The 19,815-nt window shown below is 41.2% G+C and overlaps 1 long non-coding RNA gene across 2 annotated transcripts in view; it reads left to right on the forward strand.

The window, feature by feature from the left end:
• LOC122237429 overlaps positions 1-19,815 on the forward strand; it is a 101,867-nt gene that overhangs the window by 60,891 nt on the left and 21,161 nt on the right. Inside the window, exons 3-5 of one of the 2 annotated variants that reach the window (XR_006215991.1) lie at positions 4,206-4,420; positions 6,437-6,520; positions 9,316-9,381. This is a non-coding gene — a long non-coding RNA (uncharacterized LOC122237429). Of the gene's footprint in view, positions 1-4,205; positions 4,421-6,436; positions 6,521-9,315; positions 9,382-19,815 lie in introns of those variants that run through there. The other variant, XR_006215992.1, reaches the window with a different exon arrangement.

Consider the following 19,815-nt stretch of genomic DNA (forward strand, 5'->3'; position numbering starts at 1 on the left):
TTTTGCAGGGATGGTCACGGGGAGAATATTTTTAGAATGAAGGATATTAAAAAAAAAATAAGACAATTACTGCAAGATTTTGAAATTTGACAAGCCGACATTTTCCATCCCCATCATGAGACTTTGCCCAATTTCTTGGACCTTTAAATACCACAGATAAGCTTCGGTTTCTGGCTAGCACCGAAGGGGGCTCGAGCAGAGATCTGTGGAGGCTCAAAATGACACCTGTGCGGGGGCTGCCAGTAATTCTGGCATTTCAGGCCCAGCTTCCCCTCTTTTACCCTAATTAACTGGATGCTAATCCTCTGCTAGTAGGATTTGGCTTCAGAACACCCAGTTGTAAATTCCAGCTTCAACCAGTTACTAGCTGTGTGACCTTAGGTAAGTGAGTTCATCCCTCTGAGCCTTTGTTTCCTCATTTGTAAAATCAGGATAAATACCATTCTAAACCCACCTGGTTTGGGCAGGATCATCTGTTTCGTTGCAGGGTGTTTCGGGCGCAGCGCAGTGAGTGACGCTGGGTACGGGAAGTGGGGCTTGCAGCTTCATCAGAAGGCAGGTGACCAAAGCAATCATTCTAATACAATGTGAGAAATGCGATCACGTGTCAGAAGTGATTTCACAAGTGTATACGTGGGCAGGGTTCAGTGAAGACAGAGAGGAGGGCAGAGGAGATGGACCAGGAGGAGCCTAAACCAAGAGATGTTTGACCTGAGAATGGAAGGCCAGGGAGTCGTGGGTGGGCTTGCGAAGGGAAGTCTAGAGAGGTGACCCTGAACACAGGTATAGAAGTGTGGAGGCAACCCATGGGCTCATACTGCTGCATGACTTGGTGTGACCTGTGTGTGGTGTGTCCGAGGCAGGGGCTGGGTGACAGGGCAGGGTGCCGACCAGATTCTCATTGAGGGCAGAGGCACCACACTGTGGAGGTGACAGGTTTCTTCTCGGTGGCATCTCTCATGACTGGCTTTCTGAGGTAGGGCTGTTCTTAACCTCAGGCCCATTCCTCTGATTGCTTTTCTTCAGAGCAGTTCTCACCAGCTGAAATTATTTATGTACCTTAAAATTTAACTTTTGGTGTAAATTAAATGTCTTCTTAATGACTGTATCCTTAGGGTTTATGCATATAGTTTATGCATATAGTTATGCATATAGTTTATGCATATAGTTGCTATAAAGTAGGAGCAATAAATATCTGTTCAGTGGATGAATAAACAGCAAGTGGTTTACTCGTATGAAGACCAAATTATTCACAGCCTATAGCACAGACTCTAAGAGATGTCCTAAGAGATGTGGTCAACACCCCTGAGTCTACTGAGGAAGAGAAAGGAAGAGTTCACCTTCTTTGCTGTAAAGTCTTCTCAGGTTGGGAAAGTGAACATGCTTCCCATGCATCTGAGAATGAGGAAATGAATTTCTATGCCTCTTCTTGTCTCTGCAAAGAAGGGGGGCAGAAAGAGACAGTGGTCGACTCAGAGACCCTCAAGAGTAAAAAGAAGGGATACATCGGCTCCATGTTCCTGTCACAGGCCCAGAAGTCTTCATGATCTTGGTGGTAGGAGAGATGTCTGCTTTGAGCCCCTTGTAGACTCCAAGGTTTGACACCCCATTTGGTTACTCTGTCACACTGTAAAATACCATGATGTGTCAAGTTAATTTGGCTTCCCAATCACATTTCTGCAATCATTCCCCGTAGCTGCTACTGTCTCTAAATGTTTCCTTTGAGAAGAGATTTACTAAAGAATGTACAAGTTCATTTATGTTCTCTGGCTCCTCCTAAATTGCCTAGTAGTAATAGGTTATGAGAGGAAGCATTTGGCATCCTTACAACTCTTAGAGTTGGTTGCACATCCTCTTGTTGAGAGCACCAGAATCACACTGTACCTGCATTTTGTAACAACCATATCTTAGTTTTTCCACTGAGTTTTACTCAAATGCTAGAGAAGCATTTTCTGTGGCTCTGATGACTCTTAAAGGCAGCTAGCAGAGCCTAGTATTGACTCTACCTCAGCCTGACCAAATAGCTGATGGCTTGTGGATCAGTCCCAATAGAGGTTTAACAAAGAGAGTTTATGTTCAGAGCAGGGACAAGGTGAAGGAAAAGGACAGGGACCAGCCACCCAGCGGCCAGCAACCGTGGGAAGCCATGAGTCCTGAGGGGCAAGATGAGGGACCATGAATGGTTACCTGGGCTGTCCTCACAGGCTTTGAGGCTTTCCTCTGCCTGTGCCCTGCTCTGTGAATACTCAAGAAGAACAGAAAGTGTCTGTCCTATAGTTTAGGAAATGGTGCTGGAAAACTGACCACTTTTAAGTTCTGAAACTGTGTGAAGAGGTTGGGACAGGAGAGCCTGAGAGTCATGTCTAGTGAGTTAGGCTGGGGCAGGATTTATAAACTCTGCTGCCATGCCAGCATTTTTTGCCTGCAGTAACAGAATAAGAGCTAATAATTAGTGGGTATTTACCATGCACCAGTCCTTGTTTTAAGCAATTTGCATTATTAACTAATTTGCTTTTTGGGAACATCCAATGAGGGACATACTACTTTTTCTCTGAGTTTAGAGATGAGGTCATGATCACAGAGTTAGGAAGTGGCCATGTTAGAGTTCACATCTCAGTGTTCTGTCTGCTCTGCCCAAGTTCTTGATCAGGGAGCCACAGTGCCTCTCTTTTGTAGTATTTCCACTGTTACATCTCTGAGGTCTAGTTTGTTTACTGAGGACCCTCCTATTCATGGCTGCCAATATTTCTGCCCACTTCAGAAACCCTCAGAGAGAGGGTTTGAGTTATCTGTGGCAGAGATTCTCTGTGTCACAGTAGTCTGCACCTAAAAGGGTGTAGCTTCAAAGCCAGTCTGCAGCTGGTCTATACAGGCTTTCACCGGCCCCTCAACTGGCCAGCTTAATGCAGTGTACAAATTGCGTGTCTGAACAGCCCAGTTCAAAGTGTTCTGGTGAGTGGCACAAGTGAAGCTTACTCAGTGTTCTTAGGTTTCCAAGAATCTTTCCATGAGTTTTTAGGAAGAACATTATTTAGTTATTAAAGTTTTGAAAACCGTATGTAATAATTATAGAAAGTTTTTTCTTACACAATGTTTATACAAGGAAGAACATTAGTTATTATTAAAGTTTTGAAAACCATATGTGTAATAATTATACAAGTTTTTTCTTGTACAGTGTTGCAAGACCACAATATTATTATTTCCATTTTATTGCTGGAGAAACTGAGACTCAGGCCCATATTATAAAATGATATGGACATCAGTGGACTGCGAACCCTGAGGTCATTTTCTGGCTCTTGCTCCAACTAGATGTGTGACTTTGGGCATGCCTTCTCCCTCCCTCTCTCAATCACTCTCTTTCTCTCTCTCTGGGTCTCTGTCTTACCATTTATAACATTTGAGGCTGAATTTGATTTCTGAGTTCTTTTCCAGCTCTGAAATTCTATGACTTACTAAGATCAAAGCAAGTTGCATGTTAATTGATGTGTTTTATAGATGACTTGGTTCAAAAAAGGATTCGAGGTGGCTTATAGGATTAAAAGGCACTTAAGTCAAGATGGTTAAAAATAACAACAGAATTGAAAATAATAAAACACGATGCAAAAGAGATGCTTCAAACACCAAGACTGAATGAGTCAGTCAGTATTATGTCTGGAGTCCCAGAATTCCAGGATGCTGCAGCTGAAATTAGCTGGAGAAATCATAGCTTTTCCACATACATCCCAGACTCTTAAGCTTCTCCTCTGGAGCATTCTGCCAGTAAGAATATGTTATTTCTGAATGAAACCCTCTCGGAAATCTGTCTTTCTGACCCACAGGATCTGTGAGTCCAGAGCATCTTGGCTGCTAATACATGAAGAGATTTGGCAGCTCAGCCAGGAGTGGATCCCAGGTCTCCTGATTTTTTCCCAGTGCTTTGTCCGTGGCTGCATGCCACCTCCTCTAATGACAGTGACTGTACCATATAGTAGACAGATGGAGATTTGTGGTTATACAGTCTTTCCATAAATAGCATCTCTCTGATTCTCTTAACCTCCTGAAGGTAGGCAGGAGAAGTGCTATTATTCCCATAGTATATCTGAGTGAACAGGCTCAGAAATGTTGCGAATTTTCCCGAAAGCACACTGCTAGTTAATGGAGAACTGCACCTGGAACCCGGTTCGTTGACTCTGGAGTATTCAGTGCTTGCCTTATGCTATCTCCAGGGACCGGTGTTCTACGTTGATGTGCCAACAGTCCACTTCTCAGGAGGTAAAGTCAAAGCAGCTGGTCTGAGACAGCCTGACCCACACATGGCCCAGTGACTACCAGAGACAACCTTGGGAAGCGGAGTGTTGGTAGACTCCCTGGCATTGAACCTGTGACCCAGACACCCGGCCTTGAGTTTAAACTCTGTCATCTCAGACTAGTTTTTAGCACCGTGAGTATATAAAACTTCATGCTATGTATTGCACAGGTCTTGAGATTGAGACTGGTGATATTGAGGGAGAGCCAGAGTTTGAAGCAGGTTAAATCTCTCTGAGCACAGCAGGGGCTTTTCATCAGATTCAGCTGTGGGAAACCCTTGAACCGGACCACATTGCTACTGAACATGTCATCAATCAATCAACAATTATTTCTTGAGACAGCAATGTGAGAATTCAGTGAGATCACCTAAGTGACAAGTTAGGAAGGCAGCATGGCACAGAGAAAAGATGTGGGCTTTAGAGGCATTCAGAAATAAGTTTGAGGGCTGGTCCTATTATTTATGAGCTGTATAAGCCTGACCAAATTACCTAATCTCACTAAGCCTCAGTTTATCCATCTACAGAATGGGGGAAAATACCTATTTCATCAGGCTTTGAAAAAGCACTTATTTTGGGGTACCCGGGTGGCTTAGTCAGTTAAGCGTCTGACTTCGGCTCAGGTTATGATCTCAAGGTTCATGGGTTCAAGCGCTGTGTCAGGTTCTGAGCTCTCAGCACTGGAGACTGGAGCCTGCTTCAGATTCTGTGTTTCCTTCTCTCTCTGTTCCTCCCCACTCATGCTCTCTCTCTCTCTCCATCTCTCAAAAATAAGTAATTTTTTTAAACAGAAAAAGCACTATTTCCTATTCATTTTCTCTCCTTTGTCTGATATTTAAACAATTATAAAATAATATGTCACTGATAGTTGTATATATCACTGATATATTGATATATCGATATTATATGTTGATAGTATATACCATTGATGTTTGTCAGTTAATTATTCCTATGTACTTGACATTGTACAAGATGATGGGAGGGATAAGGGATAACCCCCTTTCTCCTTACAGAGACAAGACTCATGCAACAAACAAGGCAGGATGTGGGGCAGGGGAGGTGATTGAGGGTTTCTGGACTAAGCAAGAATTTCCTGGAAAAGACAGAGATGGGTCTTGTTGGGTGGATGAAAGCATACAATAATGTGGGAGACAGGAGTTCCGGGTGAGAGAGATAGTAACAAGCAAAGTCTGGACATTTATAGCACATTTATAAAGGTCTGACCAGAGTGGACAGGACATAGAGGAAAATAATGATAATGCTCGTTGAGTGAGGCAGAAAGAGGAGTCTTTAAAAGTGGATTAACAAATTTAGACTCATTCCATGACCTGGTATAAAATGTGTTAAGCTTTTTCAGTAGAAGAGTGATAAGGTTGGGAGCTGGAACTATGTCTTATTTTTTGTATCAAATTTCCATAAAATTTTTAGCTGGATATTTAAAGATGCTCAGTAGTTATGTATAAAGTAATAAATAGGTAAGTTTATATAGAGGCAGTCTGGCAATGGTGTGTGTGATGTTGATACCCCTTCTGAGTGTGGAATCTCACACTAGATACCAAATGACTAAACTCAGCCAATGGAAGCAATTAATGAGGTCACACTGGAGTTGGCTTTCCATGTTGATTCAGACTCACTGCAAATGACTCCATTTATTTCATTTAGATTCTTGACTTACACATTTTAAAATACAAGAGGTGTCCATGCTGTTTGGAAAAATACTAATACTGTAGAAAGTTCCCATTCACATTCTTCTCTCCTAGGCTTCTGCCACTTTTAAAGGCTTGTTGTATTTCCTTACCGACCATTTATAGGCCCAAAAATACATAGGTAACATCCACTAACATATATACATGTATACATGTTTTCCTTTTGATAACATTTACTGAAGTATAATTTCCATAAAATAGAATGCACCAATTTTGTTTAGTGTTTTGTGAATTTTAACAAATATATACACCTCTGTCCTATCTAGTTTTCAAATATAAGAATGAGATCATGTTGCACATACTATTCTGCAGCTGGTTTAGGTATTCAGTAATGTCATGGAATCTTTTTTTTTTTTTTTTCATGACACTGACCTCTTTTTAAATTATTGTATACCTTATTGAATATAAGCTTGGATACCAGTCACTTATTGAACTATTTCCTTCTAGATGGACATTTAGAATCCCTACACATTTCTCAATTTAAATGGAGTAATGAGGATCCTTTTCTGCTTATCTTTGACATTTTGAAAGGTATTTTTTATAGATTATAGATTCCTAGAAATAGAATTGTTTGATCAAAATTTTTGAAATTAAAAAAAGATTATAACAATTTAAGCTCCCACTTAGAAGAAAATGCCCTCTTTCTAAAGTATTTTCTATTTGGGATGTTCAGACTTTATAAGATTTGCCAGTCTGATAGGTGAAAAGAGGTAAGATGTTGTTGCTTTAGTTTGCATTTCCCAAATTGCTGGAGAGGATGAACATTTTATGTTTATATTTATTTTCTATTTGCATTTCTTCTGTGAATAAACTGTTCTTAAATTTGTTGATTTCTATCTGTTTTTTTCTTATTGATTTGTAGGCACTCTTTTTATATTATGTCTTTTTTTCCCTCTTACTAACCATTCAAGTTAACCTGTTAAGCAGTATCCTAGATACTGACATGCTTTACTATCACTTGGGTATCTTGTTTAAACAGAGAATCTGATTCAGTGGGTCAGGGGATGGGCCTGATAATCCACATTTCTAGCAAACTCCCAGGGGCTTCCAGTGCTACTGGTCCACAAATCATATCCTGGGTAACAAAGTGTTAAGGTTTATGACTTTTATCTGGCAGAATTCCATCATGATCAAGAGACAATGTGTGTTAGATTTTTCTTTTGCTAAATAAAAGTACTAGGAATGATCTGGAGAAAGTAATCTGTGTGGAAAGAAGAAGCCAACTGTAGTTGTTGAAATTACTTCAGTCATAGTCTTTCTGGGGAGCTAGGGGGTGCTGGTGTGAGTTTTGAGTTAAGTGTCACCTCTACTTACCTTGAGCTTGCTAGGCTTTCAGTTTCCACCTTGAGAATTTTTTTTAAGTTTATTTATTTATTTTTGAGAGGGAGAGAGAGAAAGAGGGAAAGAGAGCATGTGCAGGGGAGGGATAGAGAGAGGGAGAGAGAGAATCCCAAGCAGCCTTCCGGATTATGTCAACACAGAGCCTGATGCTGGTTGGGCTTGATCTCATGAACCATGAGATCATGACCTGAGCTGAAATCAATAGTTGGTTGCTTAACCCACTGAGCCACCTAGGTGCACCTCCACCTTGAGAATTTTTAAAAATAAGACAGTAATCTCTGCTCTATTTCACAAAATTTTGTTGAAGATCAAAGGAGAATTATGAATATGCTTTGTGGCCTGTAACAAGCTGGAACACAGCGGGTGTTGTCCCTGTCCACACAAAGCCTCCGGGAGTCTGAACAGCAGGCCTGGAGCACATGAGCATCCAGTCTGGCCAATGTCTACAGTGAAGGCAGAGTGCTTGTCAAGTTTTTGTATCAGCCCTGAAATTCTTCCTCAAAGTTTGGACTGTCCTAAGTATATCTGAATCAATTTGGACTTCAATTTTATAGTAGGGAACCTCTTAGGATTCCTTGGTATTTATCTGTGGCAAGTAGCAGGTGTTGGACTCTGTTCATGGTTCTGGAACTAGGTCATCATAATCCAGTTATGTGGATGACACACAGACACAGACATAGCCACACCATGAACCAAAATGTGATTTCTAAATTACCATGGTAATAACAAAATTGGTTCTCTAAAGTATGGATTATTAGAGTATGGTCTATGGAAGACAGTGGCTAGCTTTTTATCAAATATGTTTCCTTTTCTGGAACACACAGGCAGGTGATCTCGCTCAACTTTCTTTGCAGTTAGGTGATTAATGAATTGTGAGTGGGAGTCATATTGTCATTCTGGGGTGCAGTTTTTAAGAAGTGTATTGAGCTATTCCAGTCTCTGATCTCCTGTCTGCCGGCTGAACACAGAGGACTCTACTGTCCCAGCAGAGCACTGAGAATATGATGGAAAGATAGAGATCATGGGTCCCCAAATCTCATGTGGGACCAACCTGCCACCAATCTGTTTTGGACTTCAGGGGAACAGGTTATTTATGCTTATTGTGTTGAACACATTATATATTTTGGGGTTTGTTCATTATAGTAGTTAGAGTTACCTTTATTAGTCACTCTAATTTGCATAAATCACTGAGATACTTTGGGATACTTTTTAATTGGTATCGGCATAAACATTGCAGTCCCTCCGAGTAATCTATTAAATGATTACATAGGGCAGATGAGTAAAAGAGAAAAGGTAAATGTGATAACCTGATGAATGTGGTTGGAGAGTCTTTGAGAGGTGGAGCATTTAACCTGTTGGGAAACTTCTAATTGTCCTTCATTTCAAAATATCACCTTTTTGTGAATAACTGACTTGAAGCTCAGAAATCAGACAGTGAGAAACAGTTAAATGCTCCATGTGGCTACCCTGTGCCCCATCTCCCTTTAATTCCTTTCTTGCTGCTCAGGCCTGGAACAAGATGGCTATTCTTTGGAGAGTGAAAAGCAAGTGAAAGTCCTGTAATGTTTCTGTTTGATGTTTTTGGCAGTGATGATGAAAATTCTAGACTGAAATGATATTGTATGAAGTCTGGACCAATTGCCTTGTTAAAGTCGAATGGATTTCCTCTCTTTTAGCTGTCTGGATCAATTCTTGGAGGAGTTAGTCAGAGAATTTGCTTTCTCAGTTGAAGCAACATATTGTACTGATAACACGTGAAAGTACAGTCTGATTGGACTCCCCAGGCCTTTCCAACTCACTGCTCATGTGAGCATTAGGAGGGCTTTTGCAAAATAAATAGAGCTTGCTGGGGTCTGTTAAGAAGGGTTCCAGATTCCATTGACCAAAAGTGGAATGTTTAATACTCCACAGTTAAAAAAGAAAAAAAAAAAAAAGAACCATGGAATTCTGAGTCCCACCTGTTAAATTATTTGTCCTTCTAATAGAAGCAGGAATGAAAGGCGTATGTTCAACATCATTTTGGACCCATTTTCTGTGGCGGGAAACCAAGGTAAACACATTTTTCCTGATGTAATTGTTGATATTAGTTCAGCTCATATGATGCAGGCTGTGTGAACCATTTCACTTGGACCTATCCTCGGCTGGAGTTGGACAATGCTAGTGGGAAAGCTTGGAGCCCACAGAGCCAGCAGTCTGGGGGCCCCAGAACTTTTAGGGAGCACCCGGGCTCTAACATTGCTGCTGTAAAGGTATCCTTTGGGTTCCTGGCCTCTGGTCTCATTTCTTTGCATGTATGCTTGGGAACGTTCACCTCATCTCCTCATTTGGGTTTGTTCTCATTTCTTAATTTCTTATTTGATTTGTACCAGAGAATTATCATTCCCCTTTTCTAATTTTTCATATATGTGTATATACATATGTATATATGTATTTTCATACATATGTATATATGTATTTTCATACATATACATATATATGTATTTATACATATATACATATATATATGTATTTTCATATATGTGTATATATGTGTATGTATATACACATATATGAAAATACTATTATACATATTATAAATACTGGAGTTTCTTTTTCTTTAAATTCTCTCTTTTTATGTGTGGTTCTCTCTCTTCTCTCTGCCCCTCACCCTTGGCCAATCCCTGCCCTCATCTATGTTAACAACCCAGCACACTCCTGTTTCTGCACACTCCTGTATTTATGTGCAAACACAAATGTTCATATATATTTTCATTTTTTTGTGTCATTTTAAACAGTAGTTCCCAGGGGAGCATAGGGGTTTTGTTCTTAGGCTAACCTCCCCAAACACATTTAGCCCACAATACAGTTGTTTCTTCATTTGTTTTTCCCACTAATATCTGCTTTGGGTAACTTCGTGTCAGGCCCTGTGCTCGGGATTATGGGCACCAAGATGAACTGAATACAGACTCAGATCTCAGGAAGTTACAAGAGTGTATGCTTAGTGCAATGAGAGACAAGGGGCATCTAGACCAGGCTGCAAGGTGTAGACCCAGTTAATACCACTGGGCTCATTGCTTCTCTGGAAAAACATGTTCCAAGTCCCATTTTGGGATTATTTAAAACCCACATGTCTACCCCAGGCTCAGGATCGGCAGGGGCTTTGGCATGGAGGCAGGAGGAGTGGGACCACTGCAGGGATGGGGGGCCCTGCCCAAGGGGTCCTGGACAACTGTGTGGTAAAGAGGTCAGATGGGTGACACTTCTGGATATGCATTGTTCACAAGTCTGTCTTTGTAAATGAGGCACCAGGAATGAGGATGCCTGTCTTGTATTGCTTACATAGTTATTTCCCATGTGAGACCTGGCCTTCAAGACTGTACATGCAGGGAGGGCAGACTGGTCTCTTGGGTGCCTTGTGCTCTTCCTGTGGCACAGAACACAATGCTGATCATTAATTTAAATGCAGTGCTGGTGACCGAAAGAATAAAAATAATATAGTGACTGAACATTTGTACATGAAGCTACATCTCCAATGAACTTTTTAATATGTTTTAACATCCTGGTTTCTGATAACAGAAATGCCTATATTTGTGCAGGACTTACAGTTCACAAAACATTGTCCCATACTTCATTGGGTCTTTACAATGAACTTCGGGGGCAGACATCTTTGTTAGTATCACAGTTTTGCATTAGTGCAGACATACCTGAAATTTAATTTTTTTAAGTTTACTTATTTTTGAGAGAGAGCTAGTGGGAGAGGGGCAGAGAAAGAGAGGGAGAAAGAATCCCAAGCAGGCTCTGCACCATCAGCATGGAACCTGATGCGAGGCTTGAACTTACGAACCATGAGATCATGACCTGAGCCAAAATCAAGAATCAGATGCTCAACCAACTGAGCCATCCAGGTGCGGCTCCCCACCCCCTTTTTTTATTTTGAAATTTAGGTTTTTAATTCTCCAGGAGAGCAGAGCTGTCATTGGGAAGACCCAGGAGTCAAGCTGTGACTTGCAAACTTACACAGGAGAGACCCAGAGAATAAGGTGGCTCTCACAGCCCTGAATTGGTGCAGGGCTCTTTAAACTTGTAGCAAGTAAGCCTGCGTTCTTAGGGGAGCTAGCCTTCACTGCAGTTTGAGTCGACAGTCACAACTGTGGGTGATGAAGAGCACCCACTGGGGCTCCGGAAGGGCTGAGAAGCAACTACCAAAAATACCACTGTTAGCAAAGCCATCTGTTGGGTTAAATATTGCCTGCTTTGGTCTTCTGTTTAAACCAGACATGTTTGTAGGAGAGGAAGACGTAAGTTTGAAGCCACCAATTAATATCACTGCAGTGTCAGTTGGGTTATCAATTGCTCAGGTTATGAATTATTTGAGTTACCAATTATTGGGAAAGAACTCTAAGGTGAAGTAAATTTGCCTTGTTTGTTCATTTTAGGAAAACTTTGGAGCTTATATGTGATTCAAGGGAGTAGACCAGTGGGCCACACTGGGGTGGGGGGGTAGGACAGGGGGTGCTGGGGAGAACACAGAGATCCTCAGGTTGCTTCTAGATCCTTGTGCTCCTGGCCAGAAGACTTTGACTTCTATCTAGTCATGGACAACTGCTCCTCCAGGCATCTCTTAGACATTGCAATTCCGAGGCTGTGCTGGGAGCAAATGAGGCAGAATAAGGGCTTCCTTCCTGATGACCTTCCTAAGTCAGAGGGGTGTATCAGGCAGGCAGGAGAGAGCAGGCAGCCAAGGCATGTTTTGGGAGAGAAGGAAGCTGGTCTGTGTGATGCGTGATTACTTTGGGGGAAGCAGTCACAGGGCTCTTGATTTTAGAAATAGGACAGCCTCCTGTGCTGAAATGATGGACTCTGGGCATGGCAGGGTCAGCCCAGAGCCAGCGTGGGGGGCATATGTACCAGGTCAGGGGGTTAGCAGTGATCCTCAGCCCACTATGGACCCTACAGATACTCACAGCCTTTTTTTTTTATGACTTGCATGAGAAACAGTCATCAGTGCAGAAGTTCAAAGCCATGATTCCCGTGCGTTCCTTAACATGATACAGGTGGGCTTTCATTGGAAACACCTTCTGCTCCCCCAGCTCAGTTCTCTTGAAAACAAACATCGGTGCCCTTTGCCCAAGTCGGAAGAGATGGCTGTGAAATCCCCGTGAACTTCCCGTGCATGCCACCTCTTCAATCAGGTCCTTCTGTAGGGGTGAGGACCTGCACATCCATCCATCCTAGAGCTCACCACGGGCAGCGTGGCAGAGTCCCGCGAACAGCATGCTTGCACATGGCTCCAGACGTAGCCACGCTGGTGTGGGGTAAGGGGTCAGGGTCCCTCAGCTCAGGCCAAAGTGCAGCTACAACTGGGAGGTCTCCTGTCTTTGCTCAGAAAACACTCTTTGCAATCCAGGCTTTGAATTATTCCCTCCTTCCCTTTCATATTAAAACTGCTGTTCAGATGTGAGGGCTCAGCATAGAGCCTTGAAGCAATGAAAGAAACAAATCTGGAGCCTGACTCCTCACATATGACAGCTAGGTCATTTGACTTCGTGCAAGTCGCTAAGCTGTTCTGCATTTTGGCTTCGTCCTCAGTGAAATGCAGGTCATAGTAGTGCTTACCTTCCAGGGCTCTTTTGAGGACTAAATAAATTGATGCGTATAAAGGACTAAGAATGATCTCTGGCACTGATTAAACACTCAATGTTAGCTATTATTGTTAATAATAAAAATAATCAAACTGGATTTTTAATAGGCTTTATTTTTTTAAGTTTATTTATTTTGAGGAGAGAGAGAGAGGAGAGAGAGGAGAGAGAGAGAGAGAGAGAGAGAGAGAGGCAGAGAGAAAGAGAATCCCAACCAGGCCCTGTGAGATGATGACCTGAGCCAAAATCAAGAGTCCTCCGCTTAACTGACTGACTTAAATAAAAGCCCCTAGGCTTTATTTTTTTAGAGAAGTTTTAAGTTCACAGAAAAATTGAGGGGCAGGTACAGAGAGTTCCCATTCATGCATGCTCCCATCGTGCACAGTCTCCATTGTTGACATCCTGAACACAGGGGTACTTCTGCTATAATTAATGAGCCCACATTGACAGGCCATTATTACCTGAAGTGAAGATTTTACATTAAGGTTCACTCTTGGCATTGTGCATTCTATGGATTTGGACAAATGTATAATGACATATATTTATCATTATAGAATCATACAGAGTAGTTTTACTGCCCTATAAATCCTCTATGCTCCACCTATTCATCCATCCTTCCCCCAACCCCTAGGAACCATCTATCCTTCTGTTTATCCATAGTTTTCTGCCTTTTCCAGAATGCCATGCAGTTAGAATCATACAGTATGTAGCCTTTTCATATTGGCTTTTTTTTTCACTTAGTAAATCCATTTAAGTTTCCTCCACGTCTTTTCATGGCTTGATAGCTCATTTCTTTTTATTGCTGACTGGTATCCCATTGTCTGGTTGTACCATAGAATATTTATCTACTCCCCTACTGAAGGACATCTTGGTTTCCTCCAAGTTTTGGCAATTATGAATAAAGCTGCTATACATATCTGTGTGCAGGTTTTTGTATAAAAGCCTTCCTTTTTATTACATTAAACATATATGGAATTAACCTGTGCCATCTCAGAGTGTATACTATATATACTTGGTATTCAACTCCTGACTCTTCCACAAATGTCTCATGTAGATTTCTGTGCTCAGGCTGGCGGTGATGTGATCTTTAGGATTCCCAGCTGTTGGCATGCCCTTCACTCAGAGGACACCTTGCCAATCATATCTCTCTCCTCTGCATTTGTGCCCTTAATGCCAACAGCTGGTTTGTTTGCTTGTTTGTTTGTTTGAGAGGGCACAAGTGAGCGAGGGACAGAGAGAGAGAGAAGTGGGGCTCATTTGGGGCCTGTGTTTTATCTAAAGCGGGGCTCGTGCTCCTGAAGTGGGGCTTGAGTTTACCTGATGTGGGACTCAAGCTTATGAACTGTGAGATCATGACCTGAGCCAAAGTTAGATGCTTAACGACTGAGCCACCCAGGTGCACCAACAGCTGGTTTAAAAGCTAGACATAACTTGTCCCTAAGTCTTTACTGAGGTTTCTCATACTTTTCCCCTAGCCTCAAGTTTTAGAAAAGACCAGCAAAACAAAACATCAGTTTTGTTTGCAATATAATGTTGCAGAGGAGTCACACAAGAGTTTCTGAAGCATAAAAGGAACATGCAATTGAAAAGGTGGTAGAATAGCTAAAGATATAAAGTAGGCAATGTTGATAGAAATTAAAAGGCGAAATTACTGAGTGAATAGAATTGCTAGAAATTTATGACAAAACCGGCATTTTAATCTTGACTATACACAGGTTTAAAGAATGTGGAGTGGTGATTACAAACACTCATTTTTGACAAATTTGCTTCAGATGACTCATTTCAAGAGGGAAGCTAAGCAAGAAGAACAGAAAAAAGTAGGACAAACTTGGAAAATACTTGGAAAGCAAAAGAAATAAAGGACAGACCTTATCACCCTAACCAAGCCTTTCGTAAGTTATATAATACTGAATTAAAAAGCTGAAATTTTGAGAAATTGCCCACGATTCACCAAAATTTCCAAGAAGAGAAAAATGAGTGATAATATTTTCATTTTCTACCAATTTTCCTAATGAAATACTTGTTTTAAATTAAATTATAGTTACTCAATGGAGTAACAATGACATTAGGCCTTCTGAGTGTCAGTCCTTGTGAAAATGGCAGTGATTCCTTGTGCTCATGTGTGATATGAGGCCAGCCTTACTCATTAGACTCCTACCAGCTGTCTCCTTTCCTTGATTTGAACTTGGGCAAGTCTCTTCCCCTTTCTGAGGGGAAGGATTTGAGCCACATGTTGTGTGAAAACCCTTGTAATTCTTACCTTTTCTGACTTCAAACAATACCATGCATTATTAATCCACAAAACTCTCACCCAAGACATAACTTTGTTGGTCATGTTGTCTTTGCTCATTTCTTCAGTGAAGGATCATTTTAGTCATGAAACCACTAATGCCCAAGCCACCAAAAGTGACTGGATTCAGGGCAGGACTTCTGATTGTGAGCAAAAGAGGCGACCCTATAATTAAGGTACTAGAAATAACAGAAACTCTATCTCTGCACGAATCCTATAAACTCTAACTCCCATTACACACCATCAAGTTTGAGCTGCTTCATTCTCTTCCATGCCCAGCCTCCAGATTGCCATTTTCTGATTACCTACCTTCCAAGGCTGTCCTTAATATGTACTATAACCAATTTTTACCTACTAATGACAATTTACCAGTGTGTGTGTGTGTGTGTGTGTGTGTCCTACCATCTCTACATATCTTTTTTTATGCAGTGCTGAATTGTGTTTGTTCAGCTAGATCATCATTTCCATCTTGATGGTTTGACTTAGAAAAGCACAATATGCTTACTATCCATGGACTGACCCAATTTTTCCCTCTCTCACAATATGGGTACATGGATAACAATCGCTTAATTTTTTTTTCTTCTCTTAATGGTAGTATCTAGTGACATTTGCCTGTCATTTTATGTCACATGCCTGTGCCTGAGGAGAGGTGATGGGGAGCTGAGGACTGGCCATAGATGTGATCAGTGGGGCGCTCATTTTTGCAAAGAAGGCATTGCACTTGCTTCTCTTGTACTGCATATTGAGTTGCTGTTTACTATTTATTTTACAAAAATTACTAGACTAGAGATTATTATCCCTATTGAACAGATGAGAGAACAGAGGCCAAGAGGGTTAAATTAACACGTCAAGGTCTCGTCTGAGTATCTGTGTATGTAGGCATGAGCCCACACAGAATAATTTGTCCTGAAGCACCCCTTTCTCAAGGAAGCCCTTCCTAATGTGATATATCCTGAAGGGCAGACTCCAGGCTAAAGTAACTTGATAGTAGATGGCAGTCTTCCAAGCTGTTGCTGGTTTCCCCAGGTCTCAAATTCCTTACTTGTGTGAATATTAAGGCAAATTGAGTGGGATATTGCAACACTGGGTTATCACTCACATGGTAACTTGCATGGGAAAATGTCTCCCCTGCACAGATTAATTAAGAGCCAATCCTCTGGAATTCTGTGCTTCGGAGTGAATTACGGGTGGTTTCTGTGAAGTTAAAGGGACGGAGACTGTTTTTTTCGTTGCTAACTGGAAAGTGTAGAGGAGTGTAAGTGGGCAGTACAGCTGCATTTGTAAAAATACAGGTTGTTTTTAATTAATGCCACATGACGCATCCAACCACAGCATTTTCCCCCGGTTCGATGATGTCTGTAGGCATTGTAGCCTAGAATTCTCCAAATTACTCCCATGTTGTGCTAGACTCAGCAATGATTGAGTATCATTTGCTAGGGGCAATTGGGATAATAGGAACCTCATCAGTCAGCTGAGGAGGTGTGGACAGCAGATTGGGGTAAAAAGGTGAAATCTGATCTGAGGCTGGTTCCGGAGCCAGTTATGTCCACCTGGCAATAACCAGGGAGTAAGAACTTACTCTTTGGAACTCAGCTAACTAGTTGCTATTGCTTGGTCAAAGGGAATTGCTTCTAAGTTCATAGGTCCAGGCAGTGCTGGAGCCTAGACACAAGAGCGCCCTTTACACAGGCAAGGAGCCCACAGGCACCATGAGGTTGCATCAGTTCTCCAAGGCATTATGACTCAAGATCTTGAACTTGTTGCCCTTGTTTCTAGGAGGACATCTCAGTCTCATGGTGATAGTTTGACATGAATTTAAAGTAGAAAATCATAGTTGATTTTGATGTCATTCAGAGGAAGCCCACTTTGCATTGATCACTGAAAAGTAGGAGGTCAAAGGAAGAGGAAGAGTTGAGTAATCATTATACACAGTATAGCCTTACTGATTTGAGTCAGTGGGTAGGATTGGTCTGATTATAAAATATTTAATGAGAAGTGTATTTTAATAAAGTTAAGATGCATTCAGGGTTAGGTATGTATAATAAAAGTATATATATATATATGTATATTTATATATATATAAAGGATACTAGGTGAGTATAAAAAAGTCATTCTCAATGCTTTAAAAAAATTTTTAAGTAGGTAAAACATATGCCATGCTAGTTGCTTTACATTATTAATTTACTTTTCAAGTAGCTATGGCAAAGATAAAATCTAGCCTGGCTTCTGCGCAAATTATCAGAGATTCCGATTAGGGGAATTTGGATCAGGTACAAAATGGTACATCAAGAAAGGAGGGTTTCGTTTGAGTGGGTCCAGACCTAGGGCTCTGGAATCAAGATAGGCTTATGAGATTTAATTTATAAATATTTAATGATATCTACTGTATGCTAAGCACAGAGTAAGGCTATGAGGGGGATATGAATGAAGCAACAGAAACTCTGCCTCATAGAGAACATATGTAAGACATCTATGGTTAGTGTGCATAGTAACAATGGGAAATGAGGATGATTTGGTCAGCTTTGGATGATATACTGAGGGGGTAGTGAGGAGCCATAGAATGTTTTTGAGCAGGGGAATAACATGACCAGAGCTATGTTTTAAGAGCAGCCACATGTGGTAATTGAGGAGTTCAAGCACTGCTGCATAGTGTGAGTGAGGAGTGTGGTCCAAGAATTACAAACTATGACAGTTAATCAGATGAGAAGAAGAATCAAGATCTCAAAAGTATTCTCTGAGACTTCCAGCCTGGAAGATGTGGCATGATGTTAATAGGGTCGGTCTGGTGTGGGAGGACTAGAGTTTTGGACAATGGTTTTAGACATTCGATTGTGAATTCTTGTGGATTATGCACCTGGAGATGTTGAATTGGTATCTGGTCTTGAGGTTAATGAAGCTGGATTTAAATTACAAAATTGAGAGTCACCTGCACAGAGGTAAGATCTGAATGTGGGGACTGGATAGAGGAAGAGATTATATAGAAGTGAAGAAATTAGGTCTAGATCTTGGGTAATGAATCCTGTGGTTAGGAAGCGGCACATGTGGTCTGTATATCCTCTGTGCCTCCAGCTCCAGGGAGGTGCCCTTGCTGAGGTGAGTGGGGATAAAGACGGGACAACTGTGTTTTCTTGTAAAGAATTACATCATTACACGATGCAGCCAATGAATAGATTTCTGCTATGCTGCGGATTATCTTTAAATTACAGTAGCAATGATCCTATTGGTCATTCTCTGTCTTAGCTTTCCTTTTCTTTGACTCTGTCATAAATGCACGTTTGGCTCCTGATTTACTGTTAGAAATTTCCTGTGTAGTTTGGGGTTGAGAGTTAGGGGGTCAGGTTTTGGGATTTAAAACCCAAACAAATGTTTCCCTGCCTTCCTACAGTACACTTAAATTAATTTAGGGGTCAGAGGATATCCTGTGAAAATATCAATAGCAACCTAGTCTTTTACTATGTGGACCCAAAGGGAAACACATTTGAACAGCATGAAGCTCATTCCAGAGGAGCCAAATAGCACTATTAAGAACATTAATGTACTCATCCCACAATTAATTTCTGAAGTAAATATTTGAAAAGATAAGCATGTCTAACTTTGCAGAAGAAGTTACAGAATATGAGATGCAGTCCAGTAAAATGAAGAACCCAGATCAAGTATTGAAAAAAAAAAGTTACAGAGAGGGAGGGAGGCAAACCATAAGGGACTCTTAAGGACTGAGAACAAACTGAGGGTAGATGGGGGGTGGGGGAGAGGGGAAAGTGGGTGATGGGCAGGGAGAAGGACACTTGTTGGGATGAGCATTGGGTGTTGTATGGAAACCAACTTGGCAATAAATTCTATTAAAAAATAAAAAAAATAAAATAAAATTCATTATCCAGCAAAAAAAAAAAAAAAAAAAGAAGAAACATCAACAAAATAAAGAAACTTTTACCGACAGCCAATCCAATTCAACTAATGTTTACCAAGTACCTATTAAGGGAAAGCATAAAGCATGATCAGGATGTGTATCAGTATTCTAAAAAGTCAGACATGATTTCTATTTTCAAGGAAAGTAGACACCAGTGTGTGAGCTTATATATAAAAATAACAACAGCAATGATAACAATAAACTGACTATAATGCAAAGTAACATGAAATCTGTGATGAGCTGAGATTAATAAGCATTGAATATGAGGAGGTGGTTCAATTAATTCTGACTAGAGGATCAGGAAATTTTCTCAGAAAATGTTGCATTTGAACTACAACTTTGAGGATAATTGTGAGCGTGGTAGTGGGTGGTTGTGGTGGTGATGATGATGGTGATGAAGCAAAAGGGGAAAGGGGAAGGAGAAGGAAGAGGAGGAGGAGGAGGAGGAGGAGGGAGGGGGGTGGAGGGGAAGGGGAGGAGGAGGGGGAGGGGGACAGGAATGGGAAAGAGAGGGAGAAGGAGAAGAAGAAGAAGAAGAAGAGGTAGAGGAGGAAGGAGAAGAAGGAGGGGGGAGGAAAAAGAGTGGGAGGAGAAGGAGGGTGAGGGGGAGGAGGAGGAGAGGGAGAAGAGGAGAAAGAGGAGGAGGAAGAGAGGGAAGGTGCCAATCATT

Source organism: Panthera tigris, chromosome A3 (assembly GCF_018350195.1).
Source record: "Panthera tigris isolate Pti1 chromosome A3, P.tigris_Pti1_mat1.1, whole genome shotgun sequence".
NCBI lineage: Eukaryota > Metazoa > Chordata > Mammalia > Carnivora > Felidae > Panthera > Panthera tigris.